Source organism: Capricornis sumatraensis, chromosome 17 (genome assembly GCF_032405125.1).
Source record: "Capricornis sumatraensis isolate serow.1 chromosome 17, serow.2, whole genome shotgun sequence".
Taxonomy (NCBI): domain Eukaryota; kingdom Metazoa; phylum Chordata; class Mammalia; order Artiodactyla; family Bovidae; genus Capricornis; species Capricornis sumatraensis.
Genome location: NC_091085.1, coordinates 51,067,103 through 51,073,723, shown reverse-complemented (window position 1 = coordinate 51,073,723; position 6,621 = coordinate 51,067,103).

Here is a 6,621-nt window from a genome sequence, read left to right as displayed (position 1 = left end):
GTTAGAGCTTCTACTTTAATTATAATATCTGTTGTTCCTCTAGATGGTATGAACAAGGCAGCTAAGTAATCGTACCATTGAAATACAGACCTTGCCCACCGCACATGTAAATACAGCAAATTTACTGGGGCTTGTTTTAAGGATGGCTTAATAATTCCACGAGCAAAGGCAAATCCTAAAGTGCAGTGGCTGACCCAACCGGCTGGAAGCCAAGGCCATAAATTTGACCTGCACAGCCATTGAGTGCTGTTAGGGGCCACCCTTTGGATCCCAGGGTTGTTTTTCCAGTCTGAGCCAGGCCAGCGAGCTGGTAAATCTGGGCAATAGGTGACCTCTAATATTTGTTTACATTGCTCAGAAGATAAGTATCCCATGTATTTCAATTCTTTTGGATCTACAGCATGGTCACCAAATCCAATCTTTTGTTCCCTTTGTTCCCAGCAGATAGGGGTAGGGACAATAAGCTGGCCTTTTTCTGGAGTCATCCAAAAATATTCACCCCATATCTGGTAAAACTGTTCAAAGTACCTGATGGATTGGCCCCTTTTATTGGCCATAGAGTTCTTATCTTTACTATTTTTAAAGTAAAAAGTATAGGCTTTTGTCACTTCTGTAAAGCTTGCATTTACATCAAATGTCACCTCATGGCCTTGGTCAATCTGATTAGATTTCAGTTTACACCAAGAAAGAAGTGACAGGTTGTGAGTTACCAAAGAAAGATTGTTGTTTCTTTGTTATCTCAAAAAGGAACAGAGGGGGCTAAAGTCCCCTCTGTGGAGGGGAGACACCCACCAAGGGAATCTATCCATTACTGATAAAGGCATTGCCCCACAAACCCAACAGTTAGAAGTGTTATGGAAGTTCGCATAGGAATGTGCCATGAGATAAAAATGTTTTGTGTTGAAATTATGGTTAGTCCCAAGATGATACAGGAAAGTCCATGTAGCAGGAGTTGATAGCAGAGCTTCATTTTTTCTTTTTTTATTTTTAAGATGATCTTGATTTCATGGGGATCAGTGGGGTCCTTCTGTGCAGTCCACTCAGCATCCTCCAGGTCTGCGTGGTATGTCCTCTTCACCCTTGTGTAATGGATCCAGGGAGTGACACCTGCAATTTTAACTGCTGTAGGTGTAGTTAGAACAACAGTGTATGGACCCTTCCAGTGTGGGGCCAGAGAATCATGCTTCCAGTCCTTGACCCACACTTGATCACTGGGCACAAATTCATGAATCTGTTCCCCAAGGGGGAATGGCACCCTTTCTTGGACAAACTTAGTTACCTGGTTTATTACCTTACTTAATTGTTCCATTTGCATGAAATCCCATCCCCTCTTACCTGTGGCAAATTTGCTAATACCTGTCTTACTATGGGAGTGTGTTTCCCATAGACAATTTCATAAGGAGAATAACTGTGGGAATGTGGGGTCACTCTTAATTTGAGCAAGGCCACCGGAAGTAAGTCCATCCATGAATAATCAGTCTCTATAATCCATTTTGAAAGTGTTTCTTTAAGGGTTCGGTTAGTTCTTTCCACCATTCTGGAACTCGGGCCTATATGCTGTATGTAATTTCCGTTTGACATTTAGAGCTTTATATACCTGTTGAATTAAATCAGCTACGAAAGCAGGGCCATTGTCTGATCATATACTGGGTGGGAACCTGAATCTGGGGATTATATCCTGAGGCAGACAGCAAGCCGTTTCATTTGCTTTTTCAGTTCAGGTGGGGAAGGCCTCCACCCATCCTGAGAAGGTACATACCATGACCAGTAAATAACGATCATGTTGGCAGGGTTTCATCTCAGTAAAGTCCACTTCTAAATGTTCAAAGGGCACAGTGTCCTTTAACTGTATTCCTGGAGAGTTCTGCTTATGTCAGGGGCAGCATTGACCTCTGAGCAAGCAGAACAGTTCTGGGATTCCATTTTACACAGGGAAGAAAGCCGTGGTATTAAGAAATATTTCCAAATTAGTTTTTCCATTTTGTCACGTCCCAAGTGGGTAGTCTGGTGTACCTGAGACACTAATGAAGGGGCTAATGCCTCGGGAACTAGCAGCCTGTGATCCAGCAGTTCCCACAAACCCTTTTCACTTTTGGTGGCCCTTTCTGTTTCAGCCAGCTGGTCTTGGGCCAGGGTATACTGTGGGAGAGTTGAAGTTAACTCAGGCATTCTCGAGAGCACAAGAGTCTTAACAGTCGCACCCCCAGCACCTCCAAATTCCTCAGCCACTTGTTTTGCGGCTTTATCTGCCAGTCGGTTTTCCCCGTCATTGCGGGGTGGCCTCTTTATTCTCTGCAACCAACAGCAGGTCGTCTAGTACTATTACAGCCAGCATCTAAATCTTTCTGGGTGGAATGAGTCCAGATCGGAAGCCGAGGCTTCCCCGAAAATGGTCGGGAATTCTTAAATCCTTGCAGGAGGTGAGTCCAAGTGAGTGGTCACTTGGTGCCCCCTGCTAGATCTTCCCATTCAAAGGCAAAAATGGGCTGAGATACTGGAGCAATGCAGAAACAAAAAAACTGCGTCTTTTAGATCCAGGCAAGTATAGATCTTAGCACTCCGTGGGAGGAGGCTGAGCAAGGTATAGGGATTAGAAACAGTGGGGTATGGGGTTACAGCTGCTTGTTTGACCAGTCTGAGGTACTGCACAGGCTTGTAGTCTAGACCTCTTCCTTCTTTACAGGTAGGATTGGTGTGTTCCCGGCTGACTGGCATTCAATCAGGATGCCCGCCTGTCATAGCTTATTAATATGTGGCAAGATGTCAACTCTGGCCTCCAGAGGTAGCAGGTACTGACGTTTCCTGACTGGTATGGCACTGGGTTTGAATTCTGTTACCACCGGAGCTTGATATTGGGCGAGCCCGGCGGGGGCGGAGGGGTGGGGTACGGGGTATATTCTGCACAAATCTCAGGGAATTGTCAGATCAGCTCTCTCTCTTATGATTGTTTAGCCCATCTGGTTTCAACCTCCATTCATCTTGAGGGGTTATTGGGAGGGAGAGTAAATAGGTGGTTGAGCCCACCCAGAGAGTGGGCCTGTCTTGGGGGGAAAAGGTCACTTGTGTCCCAATTTAGACAACAAGTCTCTCCCCAACAGAGGTACTGGGCATTCAGGAATATACAGGAATTCATGAGTGACTTGATGTCCTCCCATCTGGCATTTCCAGGATAGACAAAATGGTCTGATTAGCTTTTCCCCGGTTATTCCTTCTATAGCATTGGCCTTTTCTGACAGGGGTGCCACTGGTTTGGTCACCACTGACATTTCAGTTCCAGTATGCACCATAAAGTCAATAATTTGGACCCCCACTTTTAGTTTTACCATGGGTTCTTCACAAGGGACCTTGTGTCTTTGAGCCCTGGCACCCCTATTCAGTCTCTAGTCTGGCCAGCCCTATAACGGCCAATGCCAGTTCTTTTTCCCTGTTATTCTGGGGGCATTCATTTTTCCAATGACCAAAGCCCTAGCATCAGGCACATTGGTTTGGTTGCAGGGCTGTCCTGGGCTTTCTTGCAGGAAGCTTGCCAGGAGAACAACTCCGATTTAGAGGGGGTGGAGGTTTGGGGGAAGGCCCAGGGAGGGATCTTCCCAAGGTCGTGGCCACTACCATGGTCCTCTGATTGGTTCTCTTGTTATCTTCTCTCTGTTTTTTATCAGCCTCCTTTTTTGCCTCCACATCTCTGTTTCTGAATACCTTATCAGCAATCTCAATTATTTGTGAGGTGGTCATGGCTAATACTCCATTTGCCTTTTGGAGTTTGTCTGATATCAGGGTAGGCTTGAGATACAAAGGCTGTGTTGTAGCCAAACACTCCGGGGAGCAAACTCACTCAGAAGGACAACGTGGATAGTGCAGTGCAGTTTATTACCCTGGTGGGTCTGAGACAGATTTCCTGTTTAGCCAGGGGCCTTGACCAACTTTTGTGAAAACCTTATATACCTTAAGTGTACATGCTCAAACCCACATCCCCAAATTCCTTAAGCTTAGCCTGGGAAATGTTAAAGAGAGATACAATCATGTTACAGTCATGATTCATAATTTAAAAGGTCAGCTGGTTATACATTGTAGTTTACATCAGGTGCCATAAAGATTACAAAAGTGATTGACTGCATAGGGGATGGAATTCCAGTTGAGCTGTTTCATATCCTGAAAGATGATGCTGTGAAAGTGCTGCACTCAATATGCCAGCAAATTGGGAAAACTCAGCAGTGGCCACAGGACTGGAAAAGGTCAGTTTTCATTCCAATTCCAAAGAAAGGCAATGCCAAAGAATGCTCAAACAACTGCACAGTTGCACTCATCTCACATGATAGTAAAGTGATGCTCAAAATTCTCCAAGCCAGGCTTCAGCAATACGTGAACTGTGAACTCCCTGACGTTCAAGCTGGTTTTAGAAAAGGCAGAGGAACCAGAGATCAAATTGCCAACATCTGCTGGATCATCGCAAAAGCAAGAGAGTTCCAGAAAAACATATATTTCTGCTTTATTGACTATGCCAAAGCCTTTGACTGTGTGGATCACAATAAACTGGAAAATTCTGAAATCAATGGGAATACCAGACCACCTGACCTGCCTCTTGAGAAATCTGTATGCAGGTCAGGAAGCAACAGTTAGAACTGGACATGGAACAACAGACTGGTTCCAAATAGGAAAAGGAGTATGTCAAGGCTGTATACTGTCACCCTGTTAATTTAACTTCTATGCAGAGTACATCATGAGAAATGCTGGGCTGGAAGAAGCACAAGCTGGAATCAAGATTGCCAGGAGAAATATCAGTAACCTCAGATATACAGATGACACCACTCTTATGGCAGAAAGTGAAGAAGAACTAAAGAGCCTCTTGATGAAAGTGAAAGAGGAGAGTAAAAAAATTGGCTTAAAGCTCAACATTCAGAAAACGAAGATCATGGCATCTGGTCCTATCACTTCATGGCAAATAGAAAGGGAAACAGTGGAAACAGTGTCAGACTTTATTTTTTGAGCTCCAAAATCACTGCTGATGGTGACTGCAGCCATAAAATTAAAAGACACTTACTCCTTGGCAAGAAAGTTATGACCAACCTAGACAGCATATTAAAGAGCAGAGACATTACTTTTCCAACAAAGGTCCATATAGTCAAGGCTATGGTTTTTCCAGTGGTCATGTATGTATATGAGAATTGGACTGTGAAGAAAGCTGAGCTCCAAAGAATTGATGCTTTTGAACTATGGTGTTTTAGAAGACTCTTGAGAGTCCCTTGAACTGCAAGGAGATCCAACCAGTCCATCCTAAAGGAGATCAGTCCTCAGTGTTCATTGGAAGGACTGATGTTGAAGCTGAAGCTCCAATACTTTGGCCACCTGATGTGAAGAGCTGACTCATTTGAAAAGATCCTGATGCTGGGAAAGATTGAAGGCAGGAGGTGAAGGGGATGACAGAGGATGAGATGGTTGGATGGCATCACTGACCCAATGGACATGAGTTTGGGTAAACTCCGTGAGTTGGTGATGGACAGGGAGGCCTGGCGTGCTGCAGTCCCTGGGGCTGCAAAGAGTTGGACATGACTGAGCGAGTGAACTGAACTGAGCTGAAAGTCTACAGGTCTCACATGGTCTTTCATAAAACTCAGTAGGTGTTTTCAGTTTCCTTTTGGATTACTTCGATTAGGTTTTGCCATATTAACAAGACTTCGGGTCCCCCTCTTGAGACCTTGCAAAATAGCCACCCCTTCCTTCCCTCTGTGTTATAGTCCTAATTGGACCTTTTTTCAGGGGTGGCTAATTCTGCCCACCGCTGTGGGTTCGTGATACCCCCAGGGACCGTTTCTCATAGCCATTTTCTAGCCTCAGTATGGATCCTGTATCTGTCTTCAGTGCTGAAGAGTGAGAGTAGTAACTGAATTATGCTGTCTCATGTAAGACAGTGGGTTGGAAAAATAGTCTCCATCAGCCTTATTATGCCTTGTGGCACCTCCGAGTATGGTGGAGTGTGTTTCTGCCAATTTAATATGTCCATAGAGGAAAACGGTTGGTAACGATAAGCTACAGGAGGTTAGTGGTAATGTCCGTCTGCTCCCTGAACTGGGGCTGTTGAAGCTGTCCGAGGGGCATTTGTAGTGGAGCCCTTTCCCCTAGCTCTTCGGCAGAGTGTAGCCTCTGTTTAATTCCAGTGTTTCCTTCCCCCTTCCCTGTCAGTACTCACCAGGAGAGGTGGGTATAGTTTAGGAGATTCGTCTGGGGCTGAATCCTGTGGGCGTTGACTAGAGGCTCCTTTGCTGGGATTGCAGCCTGCCAAGATGGCAGCTCTGCGATCTCTGGGGGAGCTGGTGGGAGGGCAGCTGCGGGAGCACCAGCAGGCCCTGGATCGGGCAAGGTGGCCTCCGGTCCAGATGGAGCATTGGATGGCAATGCATCATCCAGTATGGGGCAAATCGTCCCTGTCTGGATCCTGCAAAATTTGTTTTTTGTCATCAATTTTTGTACCATTAATATTTTCCCTTTCCTTTTCTGAATGTAGAGCCTTGCCCAAGGAGGAGGATCTCGAGCCAACCATAGCTACAAGTCAATATATGGATATTGATCAGTGTCCTAGCTCTCCTGTGACTACTGTATAGACTGCTTCCACTATTTTTAAGGACA